At 51.3% G+C, this 23,624-nt stretch overlaps 1 protein-coding gene across 1 annotated transcript in view; it reads left to right on the top strand.

Moving 5' to 3' along the window:
* Positions 1-23,624, top strand: part of GNG7 (G protein subunit gamma 7) — a 197,447-nt gene that overhangs the window by 152,041 nt on the left and 21,782 nt on the right. Inside the window, exon 3 of the mRNA XM_001152049.6 lies at positions 954-993. The gene's annotated coding sequence lies outside the window, so the exon portion shown is untranslated. The remainder of the gene's footprint in view (positions 1-953; positions 994-23,624) is intronic.

Genomic DNA, 23,624 nt, shown 5'->3' with positions numbered 1-23,624 from the left:
GCCTAACCGGGAGACACAGAACCTGGCATCTGGGTTCATTGTGCCCAAGTCCCGGCCCCATGACCTCGGCCGGTGTAGACGCTCAGCAAGGCAGGGGCCTTTGCCTGCCTCGGGCCTCCTTGTCCACGAAATAGGAGGCTGCCGCGAAGCTGGAGGGGGCAGATCGCTGCCTGGATCTCCCTCCAGACCTTAGTGGGAGTCAGGAAAGACCACGGAAGGTGGTCCCCGTGGGCCCCCCACTCGCGATCCGTGCACTCTGCATCGAAGACAGATACGGGGCCTGGCTCTGTGCCGGGTCCGGCTTGGAACAGAGGATTCCGTTCCATGGAAAACCGCAGCTCCAAAGGCCCCAACCGCCCCGACCCCCGGAGACCAATCACCGGGGCCTGGAGCCGTTCTTTCCTTCCTATTGACCTCCTGGCCCTGGGCGGCTCACATGAGACCCCCGGCCTTCCTGCCCCCCGTATACTTCCTCCATTCGGGGTTAATTGGTTTATCCCCAGTTTCCACTTTCCACCTCTCCCTTTGCCCGGCACGTGGCTTACATAAAAGTAGAAATCAGAGATGGAAAAACACCGAAGTATTCCATGGGAAGGCGCCGTGCCTGGGTATTTTGTTTTTCTTGCACTGGTGTGTCTGATGGACTGGACTTTGACTGTGGGGTTGGGGCTTCCTTGTTCTGAAATGGAATAACACAAGTTTCTGGAAGATAATTTGCCCTGTTGTCCAGCAAGAGAAGCGTCCGGGTCTTTTCCGCACGGATCGGTGGTAAAGAATAAAGTGGATTCTGCCCCCGTTTTCTCCGGAGGGCACGGCCGTTTCGAATTCCCATGCCTCATTTTTGGGGACAGCAACATCGTTCTCCGATAAAAGCTGGAGGTAGCTCTGTGAGTTCCTTGTAAGTAAAAAATATGTAACCATGCTTTTCTCTTTCTCTCTCCTTTTTTAAACAGGGTGTACAGCAAGCCGTGATTCCTGGGAAAACTAAAAAAGGTATGTGGCATTTTCTCTTACTTCATGAGGTTGGAATCTCTTGTTTTTTAGAAAAAGGAACAAACAAGCCCCAGTCTTTTATGTGTGCCTGACACATTGGGAGGTTGAGTCATCCCATAAAAGAGCTCCGGGCTCAGAGCCAGGAAACCTGAGTTCAAATCCCAGATCCCCTTTTACCAGCTCTGCCCCGTTTGGGTGGGTTCCCGTCAACTGTCTGCAGTGGAGATGACGTTCTCCGTTTTGCAGGAAGGTTGCAAAGATTAAACAAGCATATAGATACAAAAATATAAAAATGGCCAGGTGCAGTGGCTCACGCCTGTAATCCCAGCACTTTGGGAGGCTGAGGCAGGTGGGTCACCTGAGGTCAGGTGTTTGAGACCAGGCTGACCAACACAGCGAAACCCCGTCTCTACCAAAAGTACAAAAATTAGCAGGGCATGGTGGCAGGTGCCTGTAATCCCAGCTACTCTGGAAGCTGAGGCAGGAGAATCGCTTGAACCTGGGAGATGGAGGTTGCAGTGAGCTGAGATCATGCCACCGTACACCAGCCTGGGCAATAGAGTGAGACTCTGTCTCAAAAAAAAATATATATATATAGCATATATATTTTATACACACATATACCTATATATATGTATACACAGTGGCGTGCGCCTGTAGTCCCAGCTACTCAGGAGGCTGAGGCAAGAGGATTGCTTGAACCCAGGAGTTCGAGGTTGCAGTGAGCTATGATTGCACCACTGTACTCCAGCCTAGGTGACAGAGTGAGACCCGGTCTCTTAAAAAATATACCCAGTGTGGTGGCACGTGCCTGTCATCCTAGCATTTTGGGAGGCTGAGGCAGAAGGATCACTTGAGCCCAGGAGGTGGAGGCTACTGTGAGCTGTGATTGTGATTGCACCATGGGACTCCACGCTGGGCAACTGAGTGAGACCAGGTCTCTAAAGAAAAGAAAAAAATATATATCTATTTTATATTATATATAATATTATATTATAGTTCACTGCTATAATATACTATTATATCATAGCTCACTGCAATCTTGAACTCCTGGGTTCAAGCAATCCTTTTGCCTCAGCCTCCTGAGTAGCTGGGACTATAGGTGCACGCCACTTGTATACATATATACATATAATATATACATATGTGTAATATATTATGTTACATATAATATATTACATACAATATATTACATGCAATACACACATGTATGCAATATTACATATAATGTGTACATGTATGTAATATTACATATAATATGTACGTGTATGTAATATTACATATAATATGCACATGTATGTAATATATTATATATGATATGTACATGTATGTGATGTAATATATTACACATATGTACATATATGTGATGTAACATATTACATGCAATATGTGCATATATGTAATATATTGTGTGTAATGTGTGCATATATGTGATATATTATATGTAATGTGTACATGTGTGTAATATGACATATTACATGTAATGTGTACATGTATGTAATATGATTATTAAATGTAATGTGTGCGTGTATGTAATATGATATATTGCATGTAATGTGTGCGTGTATGTGATATGATATATTACATGTGATATGTACATGTATGTAATATGATATATTACATGTAATATGTACATATGTGTGATATGAGATGTAGTACATATAAAATATATATATTGCATATAATACATAACATATAATATATGGCATATAATATATAACATATATGTTGCATATAAAATATGTATTACATATATACATATATATATATGCTCAGCACCATGCTGGCATGTCAGTATCTAAGAGATGTGAGCTGAACCTGAAACCATCGCTGATCTGTTTCATTCATGTTTTTCTAGGAATTTGTCCATTTCGTGTAGATTACCTAATTGGGTGTCATACACTGGTTCATAATGCTACCGTGTTCTCTGATAATGCCTTTTATTTCCATAAAGTTGGTAGTAATGTCCTCCTTTCGTTTCTGCGTGTAGTTATCTGCATCTTATTTCCTCTTTTTTTTTTTTTTTTTTTTTGGTTTTGCTTTTGGTCAGCCCCGCTAGAGGTCTGTCAATCTCCTAGCTCTCTTCAAAGAACCAACTTTTGGTTTCGTCGACTCGCCAGTTTTTCTCATCTCTGTCTCGTTTATCGCTGCTCTGATCTTTACAATTTCCTTCCTCCTGCTGGCTTGGGGCTGCCTTCGTTCTTCCTTTTCTGGTTCCTTAAGGCAGCAGTCCTCAACCTTTTTGGCCCCAGGGAGTGGATTCGTGGAAGACAGTTTTTCCACAGACAGTGGGGAGGTGGGTGGGGTCGGGGGGGAGCCGGGAGGATGGTTTGGGACGATTCAAATGCATTACTTTTTTTGTGCACTTTGTTTCTGTTATTATGACATTGTAATATATAATCAAATAATTCCACAACTCACCATAATGTGGGATCACTGGGAGCCCGGAGCTTGTTTCCTGCAACTAGATGGTCCCTGGGCTGGGTGTGGTGGCTCACGCCTATAACCCCAGCACTTTGGGAGGCTGAGGCGGGTGGATCACTTGAGGTCAGGAGTTCGAGACTAGCCTGACCAACATGATGAACCCTCATCTCTACTAAAAATACAAAAATTAGCCAGGCGTGGTAGTGGGCACCTGTAGTCCCAGCTACTTGGGAGGCTGAGGTAGGAGAATCGCTTGAACCCGGGAGGCGGAGGTTGTAGTGAGCCGAGATCGCACCATTGTACTCCAGCCTCGGCAACAGAGCGAGACTCTGTCTCAATAACAAACAAACAAATAAAAACTAGATGGTCCCATCTGGAGGTGATGAGAGACAGTGACAGATCATCAGGCATTAGATTATTTCTGTTTGCTTGTTTTGAGACAGAGTCTCTCTCTGTTGCCCAGTCTGGAGTGCAGTGGCATGATCTTAGCTTACTGCAAACTCCGCCTCCTGGGTTCAAGCAATTTCCGGCGGATTTTTTGTATTTTTTAGTAGAGATGGGGTTTCATCGTGTTGGCCAGTCGAGGCCATTAGGCATTAGATTCTCATAAGGAGCGTGCAACCAAGATCCCTTACATGCACAGTTCACAATTGGGTTCACGCTTCTATGAGAATCTGATGCCACTGCTGATGGGACAGGAGGCGGAGCTCAGGCGGGAACGCAAGCGTTGGGGGGCAGCTGTGAACACACAAGCAGTCAGGCGCCGTGGCTCATGCCTGTAATCCCAGCACTTTGGGAGGTCAAGGTGGGTGGATCGCCTGAGGTCAGGAGCTCGAGACCAGACTGGCCAACATGGCAAAACCCCATCTCTACTGAAAATAAAAAAAATTAGCCGGGCGTGGTGACACATGCCTGTAATCCCAGCTACTTGGGAGGCTGAGGCAGAAAACTCACTTGAGCCCGGGAGGCAGAGGTTGCAGTGAGCTGAGATCGTGCCGTTGCACTCCAGCCTGGGGGCCAGAGCGAGACTCTGTCTCAAAATATGTGTGTGTGTATATATATATATATTTTAATATATATTTTATTTATAAATATGTATATATGTTTTTATATATTTATATATATTTGTTTATATATTTATAAATACATATTTATCTATTATAGATAATAGATAAATATATATTAATAAATACATATCCTTTTAAATATATTTTTATATAAATAATAAAAGATTGTATGAAAATATAATTTATCAGCATGGCAGGGCTTTTTGGCGTTCCCTAGATTTTGCCCCCAAGGTGAGTGCCGCATGGCCTCACCCTAGTCCCGGCCCCCACACACGACACTCAGGATGACGACGAGGACAGTGATGATTTAAAACCTGGCCGATGGCCGAGGGGTCGCACGTGCCCGTGGTGTCTGGTCTGGATCCTTCTACGTCCTTCTCCATGAATAGATTCTCCGTGGAGAAGTCCCTGCCCTCTCTCCTGTTTTCTGACCGGGAGACCAGACCTCCTTTGCTGGAGGTCAGACGGCCAGGGTGAGGTCCCTGGAGCCCGCCCTGAGCCCAGTCCTCTGGGACACACAAGTGCTGGCTGATGGCAGCGTGGCTGGACGGCAGGTGGCACGGAGCTGCCTGGGCAGGGCTCAGGTGTCTCCAGGCCGCAAGCTCAAGCTGCCAGCCACGTGGCCACGTGCCGTGGGGATTAGGTCCCTATGCTGCAGCATCTGCTGGGAGGGATGACAAGAGGCTCCAGCAATGACATCAGGCAGCTCTCGTTGGGCCCTGGCTAAGTCCCCTGGCCCTGTTCCCAGCAGCCGGGCCATCCCCACCACTGACGCCTCCCTGGTCCTCAGCTCCCCCTACTCAGCGACTCAGCAGATATCTCTCCCATGCCCCCTGCAGGCCAGGTCCACTGCTCCAATTCCTTTAGTTCTCCTAGGATCCCTGGGGAGCAGGGCTCATTGTCCCCATTTTATAGGTGGGGAAACTGAGGCTCGGCAACCAAAAGATGTGGCAAGGCCCGGGGGCTGGCCAGAGGCAGAGCGGGATTGGAGTCACGAGACTCGCCACAGAGCAGCTGGTGGTCCCTCAGGCTGTGCAGGCCACCTGCTCATCTGCACAAGCCCCTCAGAGCCCAGCAGGTCCATGGTCACTCTCCCTGGGGGACAGTCACAGAAGCTGGGGCTTGGTGAGGAGGTGAGCAGAGGTGGCCGGGAGCGGTGGCTCCTGCCTGTAATCGCAGCACTTTGGGAGGCTGAGGTGGGCGGAGATCACTTGAGGTCAGGAGTTCAAGGCCAGCCTGAACAACATGGTGAAACCGCGACTCTAGCAAAAAATAAAAAAATTAGCCGGGCTTGGTGTTGGATGCCTGTAATCCCAGCTACTAGCTACTCAGGAGGCTGAGGCAGGAGAATCGCTTGAACCCGGGAGGCGGAGGTTGCAGTGAGCCGAGATTGCGCCACTGCACTCCAGCCTCGGCGACAGAGCAAGACTCCGTCTCAAAATAAGCCAGCAAGGAGGGTCGCCACGGGGGCTGGATGAGAGAGTGCCTCCCAGCCGCTCCTTCTCCTGCATTCTACCCACTTCCTGTGAGCCAGTCTCAACCCAAACACTCTTTCCCCATCCTGCAGGGATTCTGAGAATCAGGGCACCCCAGACCCAAGGCAGCCACGTTTCCCTTTTCCACTGAGAGCGGCAAGAGGCCTCGGCACTTCCTGGGGCAGCCCAGGACTTGGCCGTGTTTCTGCATTAGCAAGAAAAGGCGTAATGGAATTTGGATAGACAAGAAAAGGGGATGTAAGCGTGAGCAAAACCACACACTCCATTTCATTGTTAGAAATTCCATGCGTGTCATCAAAACCTCATCTTGGGACAGAGGCCAAGACGAACTCACTGTCACAAGGAACTTTGTGCACAACAAGTGTGCTGGTTCCCCTGTCACCCCCGCCCTCACCCCCGGCCTGCTGGCTGACCCCAGACACAGCAGCCTTGTGGTTCCTCCCTCCTGGTCAGCTGGTGCCTGGTGCCTGGTAGCTGCAGTGGTGGTAGCTGCAGTGGTGTCTCTCCAGAGGGTTCTGGGGGAGAGACTGAAATTCCCATGCTTAGCCTTACAATGCCCCGGCCCCGTGCAAACCTCCAGATGAAAACACAGCCCTGGCCAGTGCGGTGGCTCACGTCTGTCATCCCAGCACTTTGGGAGGCCGAGACACGTGGATCACAAAGTCAGGAGTTCAAGACCAGCCTGGCCAAGATAGTGAAACCCCGTCTCTACTAAAAATACAAAAATTAGCCGGGTGCGGTGGCAGGCGCCTGTAATCTCAGCTACTCAGGAGGCTGAGGCAGAGAATTGCTTGAACCCAGGGGGTGGAGGTTGCAGTGAGCCGAGATCCGCCACTGCACTCCAACCTGGGTGACAGAGTGAGACTCCATCTAAAAGAAAAAAAAAAACACGGCCCTGTTGAAGCCCTCCGTCCATGTCCTCCTCCACCTCCACCCCCACGGCTGCCATTTTTGCCAAAACATACATCCTGGACTTGCTTTCTTGCCGTTTGCTGTGTTTGAGCGTCGAGCGTCGAGCCAGACACAGTTGGGTTGGCACAGGAGTCAGGGTTCTCTCCGGGGGTCCTGACAGCTTGCTGCCAAACCTTCATGTCCAGACCTAGTGTCCCCCCTGGGGTCCCTCGGGTCTGCAGTTGCCTTGGCATTGAGGATTCAAGGTGTGTGGCAGGAACAGGGACCCAGGAAACCCTTTGGTGGCCTCAGCCTGCCCAGCTTTGTCACTTGAAGCTGTCGGAATGCAAACAACATGCACAGTTCACGAGAAAGCCGCTCCTGGCTGGAACATGCCTTCGACCAGGGTCTCTGGGTCTCAGCATCTCTGACATTAGGGTCAGATTATTCTTGAGATGGGGTTGTCGCTGTTTGTTTGTTTTGTTTTGTTTTGTTTTTTGAGACAGAGTCTTGCTCTGTCACCCAGGCTGGAGTGCAGTGGCATGATCTCAGCTCACTGCCACCTCCGCCTCCTGGGTTCAAGCGATTCTTCTGCCTCAGCCTCCCAAGTAGCTGGAATTTCAGACAGGCGCCACCATCCCCAGCTACTTTTTGTATTTTTAGTGCAGATGGGGTTTCACCATGTTGCCCAGGCTGGTCTTGAACTCCTGACCTCAAATGATCCACCCGCTTTGCCCTCCTAAAGTGCTGGAACTACAGGCGTGAGCCACCGCGCTGGCCATCCCGGGCACTGCAGGGCACTGAGCAGCATCCCTGGCCTCCACCCACTCCATGCCAGGAGCACCCCCAAGTCATAACAACCACAAATGTCCCCTGACATCACCCAGTGTCTCCTAGGAGGGGGTCACGGTCCCCTCTAGTTGAGACCCCTCCCTTAGACTTAGCTCTTCACAGCGGCAAGTCTCTAAAACTTACATTCATCCCATTATTTGCTATTGGGTTTTTTTTCTTTTTTTCTTTTTTTCTTTATTTTTGAGACAGAGTCTCACTCTGCACCCAGGCTGGAGTGTAGTGGCACGATCTTGGCTCACTGCGACCTCCGCCACGTGGGTTCAAGCGATTCTTCTGCCTCAGCCTCCCGACTAGCTGGAATTTCAGACGAGCGCCACCACAGCCGGCTAATTTTTGTATTTTTAGTAGAGATGGGGTTTCACCACGTTGGCCAGGCTGGTATCGAACTCCTGACCTCAAGTGAGCCACACACCTCAGCCACCCAAAGTGCTGGGATTACAGGTGTGAGCCACTGGGCCTAGCTAGGTTTTTGTTTTTTTTTTTTTTTTTCCAGACAGAGCCTCGCTCTGTCGCCCGTGCTGGAGTGCAATGGCGCGATCTCAACCCACTGCAACCTCCGCCTCCCGAGTTCACGGCATTCTCCTGCCTTAGCCTCCCGAGTAGCTGGGATTACAGGCACCCGCCACCACACCCAGCGAATTTCTTTTGTATTTTAGTAGAGACCAGGTTTCACCACGTTGCCCAGGCTGGTCTCGAACTCCTGAGCTCAGGCAATCCGCCCTCCTCGGCCTCCCAAAGTGCTGGGATTACAGGCGTGAGCCACCATACCTGGTTTTTTTTTGTTGTTTTTTGTTTTCCATTGTTAACATGAAAACATCCCTAATGATCCCTAGCCCTCAGGGAGAAGCTCCCTGGGCCTGTAGTTTTCCGGGACTTTCTAACAACACCAGGGCTGGAGTGGGGTGGCCCTGGAGATGTCACACATGATACTGGTGACCTCTAGCCATTCTGATGACGTGACCTGGAGCCCACGGGCCACAGCAGAGAACCCCAGGCTCGAGGTCCATCCTTGGCCATGTGTGTGCCCGGACGGGCCGGCCCCTGCTGCAGAGCCCAGAGGGGTGGGCGTACCAGGCCACGTATGCCCATGCACAGCAGCAGCACCTGCTATGGATGGAGGTGGGGCAGGCACTCCACATCCGAGGGCTGCCTGGGCCTGGGAGCCTCTGTCCTGGGAAGGAGATCGGTCCTGGGAACAGAGTGGGTTCCAGGAAGTAACACCCTTTGTGAACTCCCTGCGCCACGGCCTCCAGCCCCTTCCATCCAAGTGGCGTCTTTGGTACCCAGCGTCTGGGATGTGCTGGGGTTGGCAGAACAAAGGCCTCAAAGACATCCATGTCCTAATCCCTGGGAGCTGTGGCTGTGTCACCACACACGGAAAAAGGGACTCTGCAGGTGGGATTGAGTGAAGGACCCCCTGAGTCATGAGAGCACCACCGCGGATGATCCGGGGTGGGGGGGGCGCAGTGACCTCACAGGATCCTCACGAGAGGAGGCAGGAGGGTGAGAGTCAGAGAGACTGGAAGAGGCTGTGCTGTGTCTGTGAAGGGGGAGGAAGGGTCCCGAGCCGAGGGATACGGGCACCTCTAGGCGAAAGGCGGGAAAGAGATTCTCCCCTGGAGCCTCCAGGAGGGACCAGCCCTGCCCGTGCCTTGATTTTAACCCAGTGAGGCCCATGTTGGACTCTGAGCCCAGAGCTGTGAGATGAGAAACGTGTCGTGTGCAGCAGCCACAATGTCACAGGACACAACGAACGTCCAGGGAGCTGCCAGTGTGCCGAGAAGGGGTTTTAGTGCAGCCTGGCTGTGCATAGATGGTTGCAATCAGGGGCTTCTCAGAGGGGATGACATCGGTGGGGCTTTGCAGGATGTGTAGGAGTTTTCTGGGGGGGTGCCTGAGTGGAGAAAGACCCACCTGTGCTGAGGTGGGAAGGCCCGGTACTGCCCTCTGGTATCTTCCTAACCCTCCTGCCCTTCAGCTCCCGAGCACCACCGTCACGAGGCCGGTGCTGCCCCTTGCCCTGGCCCGGGGCCAGGGTGACAGCATTTCCTCAGCCGGGAAGCCCAGAACTGGAGTGACAGGAGCCACAGGGTTCAGTGTCCTGGCCCGGCCCCGGTTCCCGGGCTTGCAAACTCTCACATGACCGTGGTCATCCCCCGCCCCCGCCGACCCCACCGCCGGGTGGACAGAGAGCAGCTTTTCTTTTCTCCTGCTCCCGTCACCGCGGCGACCAAACCCACACTGGCGGCGCGTCACCCTCTGTCATCGCGGCCTCTTTGTCTGAACAAGCCGGCTCATTCTTAGGCTCCAAGCTCCGGCCGAAGGCAGCGGCGGGACCTGCCCCGCTGGTCTATTTTTCACTTTCTCGTGGGCACCTCATTCATTCCCTCTCTTTAGCCCCTTCTAAATATAGCTGCCCCGGGGACCGATTTAGCCTGAGAGCAAAGGGCCCGCACTGACAGGGACAGTCACAAGGCACTATTTTCCAGCCAGGGTGCGGCCCTCCCTTCCGTGTGGCAGAGGCCCCCCCCCCCGCAGCCCTGGGCCCCACGGCCCTGCCTTGAGGTCACAGAGCCACCAACGGTCAGAGCTGGCACGGAAGGCCCCACACACAGCCGCCCTCCCAGGCCCTACTGGGCGACCTGGCCCTGGAGAGGCTGCAGGTGCAGGGTGGGTGCCCACCCTGGGTGCAGGGTCTCTGCATGCAGACCCTGGTTGCTGAGGGGGCCCTGGGGTTCTGTGGAGCGGGCAGCAGGTGTGGCCAGTCTCAGACCTGTCTCTTGTATTGAAGTTTCCATCTCAGTTGGGCTCCCCGGGCTCTGCGTGGGTCCCCTCTTTGGCATCCTGGTGAGAACATGGCAGGCCGTGGGGGGTCTGCATCCCAGCTGCCAGGGGACACATCAACGCCTGATCGTTGCCCTGTGCCTTCTCACCCTGATGCCCTGTGTCTGCTCTCGAAGCTGTGTGCACCTTTCTTTTTCGTTTGTTTGTTTTGTTTTGTTTTGTTTTGTTTTTGAGGCAGAGTCTCGCTCCGTTGCCCAGGCTGGAGTGCAGTGGCACGATTTTGGCTCACCGCAACCTTTACCTCCCGGGTTCAAGCAATTCTCCTGCCTCAGACTCCTGAGTAGTGGCATTACAGATGCCCACCACCACTCACGGCTAATTTTTTTGTATTTTTAGTAGAGAGGGGGTTTCACCGTGTTGGCCAGGCTGGTCTCAAACTCCTGATCTCAGGTGATCCACCCGCCTCAGCCTCCCAAAGTGCTGGGATTACAGGCATGAGCCACTGCACCTGGCCTTTTTTCTTTTTTTTAAGACAGTTTCGCTCTTGTTGCTTAGGCTGGAGTATAGTGGCGCAATCTTGGCTCACTGCAACCTCTGCCTCCCAGGTTCAGGCAATTCTCCTGCCTCAGCCTCCTGAGTAGCTGGGATTACAGGCATATGCTACCATGCCCAGCTAATTTTGATTTTTTTTTTAGTAGAGATGGGGTTTCACTATGTTGACCAGGCTGGTCTCGAACCCCTGACGTCAAGTGATCCGCCCGCCTCGGTCTCCCAAAGTGCTGGGAATACAGGCATAAGCCACCGTGCCCGGCCTATGTGTGCACCTTTCTGCAGAGTCTAAACCAGGGTCCCCTAGGCACTGTAGACATGGCGGCCAGATTGTTCTCTGAGGTGGGCCTGTCCTGGGCACTGCAGGGTGCTGAGCAGCATCCATGGCCTCCACCCACTCCATGCCAGGAGCACCCCCCAGGTATGACAACCACAGATGTCGCCAGACAGCGGCCAGGGTCCCCTGGGGGGCGGAATTACCTCTAGGTGAAACCCCCAGGGATAGGGGATTCCACGGACCCCCAAGAGACTCTGCGTCCCATGATCCTCTGCTGTGCTGAGGTCCCAGGAGGCTGCACACAATGAAATCCACACCGAGCTGGGAGGGAGAGAGGAGGTGAATCCCAGGAGTTGGGGGTTCCCCTGGTTCACACCATCCCTCCCGTTGGGAGCTTATTCTGGTGTGGGTAGGGATTGAACCCCATTTTCCCCAAATAATTAACTCAGGGTCTCCTCCCTCAGCACTGTGGACAGTGGGGTAAGATCCTTCTCTGGGGTGAGGCTGTGCTGGGCACTTACGGTTGCTGAGCAGCGTCCCTGGCCACCACCCACTCCATGCCAGGAGCTCCCCCAACCCCGACAACCACAGATGTCTCAGGCATCGCCCAGGGTTTCCTGGCAGGGCTGAATCACCCACCCCCCCAATTAAGAGCTACTGTTGGCCCAGCACGGTGGCTCATGCCTAAAATCCCAGCACTTTGAGAGGCCAAGGTGGGCAGATCACCTGAGGTCAGGAGTTTGAGACCAACCTGGCCAACATGGTGAAACCCCATCTCTACTAAAAATGCAAAAATTAGCTGGGCATGGTGGGGGTGGGGGGCGCCTGTAACCCCAGCTACTCAGGAGGCTGAGGCAGGAGAATCTCCTGAACCCGGGAGGCGGAGGTTGCAGTGAGCCGAGATCGCGCCACTGCACACTGTCCTCAGGGGCTTCTGTGAGATGCACTGAGGTCCGCATGGCTCCCAGGGGTGCTCATAGCTGAGGCCCTCGTGCCCACAGCAGGCGTGCAGATGTGCACATTGACGCAGGTGCCCAGGGACACAGCTCTCTGCAAACCCAGCTGCCCCAGCCACTGTACGAAGGCGACTTGTTCCTCACAGTGCGTCGGAGCCTTCTCTTCTCTCCCAAACTACTGTTCCGTTTTGTTTGGGTTTGGATCTTTTCCTCTCTAAACATAACACCCTGTCTCTCTTGTCTCTGAACACTGTGTTCTCAGAAGCAGTCATCCCTCCACGGGGAAGGGCTGACGTTTCCACTCCAAGCATTGTCTCCCCTCCTGCCAAATCTGGTTGCTGGTTTTGTTGCTTGGGGTTTATTTTTCTTTCCTTTTTCGAGGCAGGCAGAGGTTTGGAGGGGTGAGAGGTGGGGGATGGCCAGACCCCCAGGAGGAAAGAGTCCAGGAGCTCTGCGAGCTATAAAGCTACTGGTTCTGGAAGTTTTAAAGCCAGATGAAGGTTGCTTCTGTTCTCACGTTGCTGCTGCAGGCCGGCCGCCCCTCCCGCCTTCAAGGCCACCTTCCCCCGGGGCTGACTCACCCCGGCACGCCGCGCCACACAAGGCTGGCTCTGCTTTGACAAGCAGACTGGAAAAGCGCAGCCGCCTCATTGTGGAGCTGCCTGGAAGCCGTCAGAGCCCGCTCTGAGCTGGAATTCGCTGAGCCTGACTTCCTGTGCCATCAGGAGAGCAAACGCACGCCGGCCTTAGGAGCCGGTTTACAGGAAGCAGCCGTGGGGGGACGGTTTGCTCGGCTCATGGAGAAGCAGCCACCCTCTGCACGGGTTTTAATGCTGCACCTTCATCTCAGGGCTGTGAAAAGAAAAATTGCAGGCCGGGAGTGGGGGTTCATGCCCGGGATCCTAGCACTTTGGGAGGCCGAGGCAGAGGGATTGCTTGAGCCCAGGAGTTTGAGACTGGCCTGAGCAATACAGTGAGGCCCCAGCTCTAAAAGAAAAAATATTAAAAATTAGCCGGGCATGGTGGTGCACACCTGTAGTCCCAGCTACTCAGAAGGCTGAGGTGGGAGGATCTCTGGAGGCCAGGAGGTCAAGGCTGCAGTGAGCTGTGATTGCACCACTGCACTCCAGCCTGGGTGACAGAGCAAGACCCTGTGTCAAAAAAAAAAAAAAAAAAAAAAGGAGGCCAGGCACGGCGTCTCATACATGGAATCCCAGGACTTTGGGAGGCCAAGGCGGGTGGATCACTTGAGATCAGGAGTTTGAGACCAGCCTGGCCAACATGGTGAAACCCTGTCTCTACAAAAAAATAAAAATAAAAAATAAGCCTGGTGTGGTGGTGGATGCCTGTAATCCCAGCTACTCGGGAGACTGAGGCAGGAGAATCACTTGAACCTGGGAGGCGGAGGTTGCAGGGAGCCGAGATGGTGTCATTGCACTCCAGCCTGGGCGACAGAGCGAGACTCTGCCTCAAAAACAAAACAAAACAAAACAAAACAAAAACCACCAAAAAAAAAAAAAAGGAAAACAGCAGAGATGATATGTGCAGCATGCTCAGTCCAGCGTTTAACACCTAGCAGCAGCAGATGGCAAATAAGAGCTGAAGCTGTCCTGGGCTGTGGGACCCATGCCTGCTCACCGGGGGGCCCTCCAGCCTGGAGACCCCAACCAGTCCCATCCTGGCCTTGCGTATCAGCTCCTTACACTGCGTAAGGAATTACTGCACACGTGGTGGCTTAGAGCAACACGCCTGCCTGAACTTACAGTTCTGGAGGTCATGGTGCAATGGCGTCCTCTGCCCAGGGTCTCCCAGGCTGAAACGGAAACGTGAGCCGCCTGCTGTCTGACGCAAAGCTTCCAGTTGTCGTCCCCAGCTCATTCAGGTTCTTCCTGAATTCACTTCCTTGCAGTCGTAGGGCGCAGTCCCCCTTTCCTTGCTGGCTGTCAGTAATAAACATTCAGTGCACAAATGAAAAAACCCACCCCAGGCCAGGCGCGGTGACTCGCACCTGTAATCCCAGCACTTTGGGAGGCCGCGGTGGGTGGATTGCTTGAGGCCAGGAGTTCAAGACCAGCCTGGGCAACATGGTGAAACCCCGTCTCGACTAAAAAATACAAAAGTTAGCTGGATGTGGTTGTGAGCGCCTGTAATCGCAGTTACTCGGCAGGCTGAGGCAGCAGAATCACTTGAACCCGGGAGGCGGAGGTTGCGGTGAGCCGAGATCACGCCATTGCACTCCAGCCTGGGTGACAGAGCAAGACTCCATCTCAAAAAAAAAAAAAAAAGAACACACAGCGCTGCCTCCCATGAGCCTAGCCAAGGCCCGACTGTGCACCTGCCACAGGGAGCTCTTTGGAAGGGCCGCCCTGCAGCCAGCCCCAGACAGGAGGCCCGGCAGCACTGGGTACAGAAGCACCATTTCTTCCCATCTCAGCCCTCGGCCCTGATCAGCCTCTCTTATTTTATTTTTATTTTTATTTTCTTGAGACAGAGTCTCACTTTGTCCCCCAGTCTGGAGTGCAATGGTGAAATCCTAGCTCACTGCAACCTCAAACTCCTGGCCTCAAGCCATCCTCCCGCCTCAGCCTCCCAGAGTAGCTGAGACTACAGGCTTGTGCAACCACACCCAGCTTACCTTTTAATTTTTTTTTTTGATGGAGTCTTGCTGTGTCGCCCAGGCTAGAGTGCAGTGGCGTGATCTCGGCTCACTGCAACCTCCGCCTCCCAGGTTCAAGCGATTCTCCTGCCTCAGCCTCCTGAGTAGCTGGGATTACAGGTGCCCACCACCATGCCAGGCTAATTTTTTTGTTTTTTGTATTTTTAGTAGAGACGGGGTTTCACCATCTTGGCCAGGCTGGTCTCGAACTCCTGACCTCGTGATCCACCCACCTCGGCCTCCCAACCTGCTGGGATTACAGGCGTGAGCCACTGCCCCCGGCCTTGATTTTTTTACTTAGAGACAGGGTCTCGCTGTATTGCCCAGGCTGGAGTGCAGTGGTGCCATCCCAGCTCACTGCACCCTCATTATGTTCTCCTGAAATTCGGCTTCGCTTCCCCAAGAACTTTTATTTTTATTTTTTTATTTTAGAGACAGGGTCTCACTGTGTTGCCCCAGGCTGGCTTTGAACTCCTGGCCTCAAGCAATTCTCCTGACTCGGCCTCCCAAAGTGCTGGGATTACAGGCACGAGCCGCCGCACCCAACCTGATCAGCCTCTTTTAACAGGGTCTGGGGGACTCAGGACCTTCCCTGCTGACGGAGGAACCCTCGGTAGCTCCCGCTCCCTCGCCTCTCTGGCCGCCAGGCCCAGGAGCCGCTCGGTAAAGTCCCTGTCTCTGCCAGGCTGGGTGCATTCTTGACATTCCTGTCCTTTTACGCAGGCCGCCCCGGCCAGCTCTCAGAAGCCTCCACCGGCTGCACGCTCTCTCCCTGCTGGTGAGAAGATGGCCCTGGCGGCGGCGGCTCCTGGTCGGTTTATCGAGCCGGGAGTGGCACTTTCCCAACTATGAGAACTATGCTTGGAATTCAGAGCCACCGCCAGCCTCTCTGGGTCTCGCTGTCACGGCTTCCTGTGCAGCTGGAAAACACCTCCAAGAGTGGCCGTGGCATCACAGACCTAAAAAAGGAGCTGGGTTTGCTCCGGCAGGTCTCCCCGGGAGGAGGGAAGCCAGTCTGTCCCGCTGCCCCGCGGGCCTCGCTGTCTGCTCGGCAGAGACAGGCCAGGCAGGTTTGGACTTCTCGGGATGCTCCAGCCTCAGCGCCCCCAGGGTCCCCGCGAAATCTCCAACCACCCCAGGCCTGCTGTCTGCTTCTTGGCTTTACAGCCCAGGACACCTGGATTCAGCCCACCCACCCCCGAGCAGGGGCCCACGCACCCACCCTCTGCACAGGCTGGGCACGCCGTCGGGCTAAGGGTCCCGACAAGAATCAGTCTTAGAGCACAGGCCGAGTGTGGAGGCTCCGTCTGTAATCCCAGCACTTTGGGAGGCTGAGGCAGGAGGATCACTGGAGGCCAGGAGATCAAAACCAGCCTGGACAACATAGTGAGACCCCCATCTCTACAAAAAATTAAAAAATTAGGGGGCCATGGTGGTGTGTGCCTGTGGTCCCAGCTACTTGGGAGGCTGGGGCAGGAGAACGGCTTAGGCCCAGGAGTTCAAGTTTTCAGTGAGCTGGGATCACACTACTGTACTCTAGCCTGGGCAATAGAGTAAGACCCCTTCTCAGAGAAGAAAAAGAAAGAAAGAGAGAGAAAGAGAGAGACGGAAAGAAGGGAGGAAGGAGAAAAGAAAAGAAAGAAATTGAGAAAGAAACAGAGAGAGAGAGGGAGAGGGAGGGAGGAGGGAAGGAAGGGAGGGAGGGAGGGAGAGCCAGAGAGAAAGAGAAAGAAAGAAGAAAGAAAAAAGGAAGGAAAGAGAGAGAGAAGGAGGGAGGAAGGAAGGAAGGCAGGAAGGAGAGGGAGAGAGAAGAAAGAAAGAGAAAGAGGGAGGGAGGAAGGGAGGGAGGAAGGAAGGAAGGAGAGGGAGAGAGAAAGAAGGGAGGGAGGAAGGAAGGAGAAAGAAGAGGTGTGAGTCCCTGGGATGGTGTGTATTTGGAATGCAGAACTTTAGGCCACTGGATGAGCAAGCCCTCTAGGTGGTTCTCCCTAAACCCTTTGGCCAATGTGACAGGGCAGCTGGGGGAGGGATGACACCCAGCCTCCAGCACAGAGGTCCATTCAGGGCTCCACTGGGACCGTGTCAGGTGTGTGTCCATCCCCCATTGGATATCGTATGCGTCTAAAATTGAGCTTATGGCCGGGCGCGGTGTCTCCCGCCTGTAATCCCAGCACTTTGGGAGGCCGAGGCGGGCAGATCACCTGAGTTCAGGAGTTCGAGACCAGCCTGGCCAACATGGTGAAACCCCGTCTCTACTAAAAATACAAAAATTAGCCAGGCGTGGTGGCAGACACCTGTAATCCCAGCTGCTCGGGAGGCTGAGGCAGGAGAATCGCTTGAATCAGGAAGCAATGGTTGCAGTGAGCCGAGATCACGCCTTTGTACTCCAGCCTGGGTGACAAGAGGGAAACACCATCCAAAAAAAAAAAAAAAGTTGGTATATATGTTTATTTCTCAGTTTGTGAAACTATCCTTAATTTATTGTCGTCACAAACAAATTTCAATTCTGATTACTATGCAAGAAAAAAACAGAAGATAATCTGCTTTGCAACGCAGTTTATAGTTCATTTGTATACAGGAACATGCAATATATGAAAAATTACTAACTAAACTACAAGTATTAAATACCTAAATTAGTTAACAGTTTATTATAATTTATTTAACAATCTAGGGCTGGGTGCCGTGGCTCACGCCTGTTATCCCAGCACTTTGGGAGGCCGAGGTGGGCGGATCATGAGGTCAGGAGATCGAGACCATCCTGGCTAACATGGTGAAACCCTGTCTCTACTAAAAATACAAAAAAAAATTAGCCAGGCATGGTGGCAGGCGCCTGTAATCCCAGCTACTCGGGAGGTTGAGGCAGGAGAATGGCTTGAACCCAGGACGCAGAGTTTGCAGTGAGCTGAGATGGCGCCGCTGCACTCCAGCCTGGGAGACAGAGTGAGACTCCATCTCAAAAAAAAAGAAAAAAAAGAAAAATATATATATCTAAGAAGTCTGAAGCCATCAGCACTTCCAATGCAGTGAGGAAATCAGGAATCTCAGCGGAGCTGTTAGAGTAGTGAACCTTGTAAGTAAAATACATGCATGCCTTTCTATTGTGTTTTTTTAAAGACAGGGTCTTGCTCTGTTGCCCAGGCTGGAGTGCAGCGGTGCAATCATAGCTCACTTCAGCTTCCAACTCCTGGGCTCAAGCAGTCTTCCTGCCTCAGCCTCCCAGGTAGCTGGGACTACAGGTATGCACCACCATGCCAGGCTAATTCTTTTTTTTTTTTTTGTAGAGACGGGGGTCTCACTATGTTGCCCAGGCTGGTCTCAAACTCCTGGCCTCAAACAGTCCTCCTGCCTTGGCCTCCCAAAGTGGTAGGATCACAGGCATGAGTCACCACCACTGCTGATGGCCTGACACATGCTTTGGATAGCATCGTGGAGGGATCTCTCTAAAATTGACCTGGTCGGTTTCATTCTCAGCAGATTGACCTGGGCCACTCAGCACGGCTTTCCTTGTTCCTGATGCTCGTGTATGTTCTCTTTTTACAATAAAGTCATCATCGTCAGAAGATACCAGTTTACCATCCATGGCATCAGGGCCTCCATAGCCACTGCAGCTTTTCTCCTCTCCATTCATTGTTGTTTTGTTTTGTTTTGTTTTGTTTGAGAGAGAGTCTTGCTCTGTTGTCCAGGCTGGAGGGCAGTGGCGCAATCATAGCTCACTACAGCCTCCGCCTTCCAGGTTCAAGCAATTCTCCCACCTCAGCCTCCCGAGTAGCTGGGACTACAGGCATGCACCACCACATCCGGCTGATGTTTGTATTTTTTGGTAGAGATGGGGTTTCACCGTGTTGGCCAGGCTGGTCTGGAACTCCTGACCGCAAGTGATCTGCCTGCCTCGGCCTCCCAAAGTGCATTCATTATGTTCTTTTGAAATCTGTGTCGCTTCCCTCAAGACCTTTCATAATTTCTCGTCAGCCCCGCAGTCACCGTAACCGGGTCCCAGCCTAACACCACAACCCCCACTCCAGGGCCAGTTTCCCGCCTCCAGCTTCCTGTCCCATCAGAACCGTACACTTTGAGCATGCTCAGTGTATTATATGTTGATTACATTTATATATTATGACCCTATTCTATATTCTATATCAGATTTATTTTATTATAGCCAGGTGCCATGGCTCACGCTTGCAGCCCCAGTGATTTGGGAGGCTGAGGCAGGAGGATCGCTTGAGACCAGCCTGGGCAACATAGCTGTAGAGACTTCATCTCTACAAAAAATAAAAAACTAGCCAGGCCTAGTGGCATGCACCTGTAGGCCCAGCTACTCAGGAGGCCCAGGCAGGAGGATCGCTTGAGCCCGGGAGTTGGAGGCTGCAGTGAGCTATGATTGCACCACTGCACTCCAGCCTGGGCAACAGAGTGAGAACCTCGCTCTAAAAATATGTATGTGGCCGGGCGCGGTGGCTCATGCTTGTAATCCCAGCACTTTGGGAGGCCGAGGCGGGCGGATCACGAGGTCAGGAGATGGAGACCATCCTGGCTAACACGGTGAAACCCCGTCTCTACTAAACAAAATACAAAAAATTAGCCGGGCGCGGCGGCGGGCACCTGTAGTCCCAGCTACTTGGGAGGCTGAGGCAGGAGAATGGCGTGAACCCGGGAGGCGGAGCTTGCAGTGAGCAGAGATCACACCACTGCACTCCAGCCTGGGCGACAGAGCGAGACTCCGTCTCAAAAAATATATAAAAATAAAAATAAAAATATGTATGTATATATATTTTATTATCTGTATAATAAAATATACACATACACAAATGGAGTCTGACCAGGAAGCACAGACTGTACCCCAAGGCCAAGAGAGCCCCTCCCGAGAACCCAGGGTGGCCCAGCCTCTGCACAGAACCCCTAGGGTGTCGTGGAGCACAGGGGAAACCGCTGTCTAGTTCTGAACTTTACAGCCGAGAAAGCTGAGGCTCAGGGAAGTCCAGGGGACGTGCTCAGAACCAGGTCTCCAGCCCAAGAAAGTCCTCCCTGTCGGGACCTCACTGCAGGCCTCCTGTGCTCTGTCACATATACGACCCACACACGCTTCAGTGCGGCAGTGCTCTTGTCTGCAAGCCAGAAACACAGATCTTATATTTCTTGCTCCAAGACAAACAAAACATCGATTGTTTTAATCTTTCACTTTAGTTCTGATTAGGAAGAAAACATGTGGCTTCAGTTTCAAAAACAGCAAGCTGAGGCCCTTTTCTTTTCTTTTCTTTTCTTTTTTTTTTTTTGAGATGGAGTTTCGCTCCTGTTGCCCAGGCTGGAGTGCAATGGTGCAATCTCGGCTCACTGCAACCGCCGCCTCCCAGGTTCAAGCAATTCTCCTGCCTCAGCCTCCTGAGTAGCTGGGACTACAGGCGCCCACCACCACGCCCGGCTACTGTTTTTGTATTTTTAGTAGAGACGGGATTTCATCATGTTGGCCAGGCTGGTCTCAAACTCCTGACCTCGTGATCCGCCCACCTCGGCCTCCCAAAGTGCTGGGATTACGGGCGGGAGCCACCGCGCCCAGCCTTCTTTTCTTGTTGAGATGTGTCTCACTCTGTTGCCCGGCTGAAGTACAGTGGTGTGGTCATAACTCACCGCAGCCTCCAACTCCTGGACTCAAGCGATCCTCCTGCCTCAGCCATCCAAGTAGCTGAGACTATAGGCACACACCACCACACCCAGCTAATTTTCTTATTTTTGTACAGGTGGGGTTTCACTCTGTTGCTCGGGCTGGTTTCAAACTCCTGGGCTCAAGTGACCCTCCCACCTTGGCCTCCCGAAGCACTGGAATTCCAAGCATGAGCCACCACACCTGGCCCAGGATTTCAACATATGAACTTGATGGGGTCAGAGGAGGACACAAATATTTAGTCTGCAACAAACAGCCCATATGACTTTCCGAGTGTACCGTGTTCTAGGAATTCCGAGTCAAGGTCACCTGGTGCTAGAAGCCATTAAAAAACATGTGTTCCAAAAAGAAATAACATTTGAAGCCCGCATCGTAAAGAAGGAATATGTCACAGGGGAAAGAGATCTTCCAGGGTTGAGGTCGACATCTGCAGAGACAGGCATAGCCCCCGCTTTAGGCCCCAAGCAAATGTCTCTTGAGCATTTATATACCAGGTTCTGGGGACAACAATTCAGATCTTTTTTTTTTTTTTTTTTTTTTTTGAGACAAGGTCTTACTCTGCTGCCCAGGCTGGAGTGCAGTGGCATGATCTCGGCTCACTGCAACCTCCACTTCCTGGGCTCAAGCGATTCTCCCACCTCAGCCTCCTGAGTAGCTGGGACTACAGGTGTGCACCACCACACCCAACTAGTTTTTTGTATTTTTTTTTTTTTTTTTTTGTAGAGTCAAGGTTTTGCCATGTTGCCCAGGCTGGTCTCGAACTCTTGGGCTCAAGTGATCCTCCTGCCTCAGCCTCCCAAAGTGCTGGGACTACCAGCATGAGCCACTGCACCCAGCCCCCAGATCTTTGGCCTCATGAGGCTGACAGTCCAGTAGGCATACAACTCAAATATCAAATTATAGATACTACAAGAAAAGAAACAGAGGGCCATGAGAGAGTGATGTGGTGGGCTGAATGACTGGCTCCAAGATTGTTGTAACTGTTAATTTTATGTGTTAATTTGACTGGTCCATGGGGTGCACAGATATCTGTTTAAATGTTATTCTGTGTGTGTCTGTGAGAATGTTTCTGGATGAAATGAACCATTGGCTGTGTAAAGCATATTGCTCCCCCTCCCCAATGTGGGGGCCTCATCTAATCAGTTAAAGCCCTCAATAGAACAAAAATGCTAAGTAAGAGATAATTCCTCCTGCCTGGCAGCCTTCAATCTGACAGATAGGTTTTTCCAGCCTTTGAACTCCAGTGGAAACATCTGCTCTTGGGTCTCAAGCCTGCTGGCTTTCAGACAGAAACTATCAGTTCTCGTGTCTCTCTAGCTTGCCAATTGTACATCTTGTGGCTTCTCAGCCTCCATAATTATGTGAGCCAATTTCTTATAATAAATATCTTCTGGACAAGCCATCTACCTTCTCTGGGTCTTAGTTTCCCAGGGACAGCCATCTCCCTCATGGCCCCCTCCAGGGTTTCCGAATCTGGAAAATGCTGAGCTCATGAGGCCACAGGGTGAGAAAGGAGATGATCCTGGAGCCATGCATCAGAGAAGGCAGTTCTTTGATGGGATTGGAGCTGGGGGAAGAATTCCTAGCAGTGGGAATTGAACAATAAACCTTGATTTTTGCACTTGATTTTGTAAGGAATTGGAAGCTGCTGGTGGTTTCTGAGTAGGGGAGGAACAGATTCAACTGCATTTTCAGAAGCGCACTCTAGCTGTTAGGAGATGGAGGGAGTGGGGAGTGGAGCGGAGGCCACTGGTGGAGTACACGGGGATCTGCCTGAGGCTGCAGAGCACTGCTGAAGTGGACATCCAAGGAGGGGCTGGCTGGACTGAAGAAAAGTCTCTGGGGACAGCTGGCATTGAGTCTTATCACACTGACATTGGACCAGTCACAACGGATGGGGATGTATATATATATATTTTCAGATGCTGACTTCATTTTGTGTGTGTGTAGAATTGCAAAATTCAATTAATGTCACTAGTAAACTCCTGAAGTAATATTTATAACTCCTATCACTGGAATCCAGTGACCAAAATTATATAATAAAAATCGTATAATAAAAATGTGAAGGCAGAAGCATAGAACATCTTCTGTTGTGGGTTGGTTGGAGGTGAGGACTGAGCTGAAGGCTGATATGATTCATGTGTGTTTGTTCTAAGGCTTTTGCAGAGTTTTTCACTTCCTGTTGATCTTTCCACTGGAATTTTAGAATTATTTTATCAAGCTCTTTCCTCTCTACAACATTTTTGTTGTTTTTCACTTCTTCCTGCATTTTCTACCTTTCATCTGGAATTATCTTTCTCTAGTTTTACCTTTTAAAAGGCAAGTCTGTTGGTGAGAAAGTCTGGTTTTGTTTATCTGAAAATGCCCTTATTTCCCCCTAATTCTTGAAGGATATTTTCACTGGGTCCACCTAATTGCTGCTGTTTTTTCCTCTGGCAACTTTTGTTTGTTGATTTTTGTTTGTAATTAACTGATTTTATCAAAGTCCAATTCAAATGCAGTAAGATGAACAGATCTTAAAGATACAGTTTGATGGATTTTAGCAAATGTGTACACCTGTGTACGCCAACAGCTCAACCAACATAGAGAACATCGCCATCACCCTAGAAGTTATTTCATGGCCCTTTCTAGCCAACACCCTGGCAAGAGGCAGCAACCTCTGTTTTCATTTCTATCACCATAGTTTTGTCTATTCTTGAACTTTATATAAATGGAGTTATATAATATGCACCTCTAATATCCAGCTTCTGTTGCTTTACTTTTTTTATTTTTGAGAGGCATTTATTTTTTAAATATTTAATATTAATATTTAATATATTAATATTAATTAAATACTAATATTTAATATTGAATAATGTATTATCTTTTATTTTTTTAGAATACATTTATATTTTTGAGAATCATACACGTTGCTTGATCTCTCAATAGTTTATTCTTTTTTTGTGTGCAGCCGTATTTCATTGTGTGAAATGCCGTGGCTTGTTTATTCTCTCGTTGACAGGCATTTGGGTTGTTTCCAGGTT

Source organism: Pan troglodytes, chromosome 20, assembly GCF_028858775.2.
Source record: "Pan troglodytes isolate AG18354 chromosome 20, NHGRI_mPanTro3-v2.0_pri, whole genome shotgun sequence".
Classification (NCBI taxonomy): domain Eukaryota; kingdom Metazoa; phylum Chordata; class Mammalia; order Primates; family Hominidae; genus Pan; species Pan troglodytes.
Note: the sequence above shows the minus strand (reverse complement) of the source record. Positions and strands in the feature narration are given on the sequence as shown.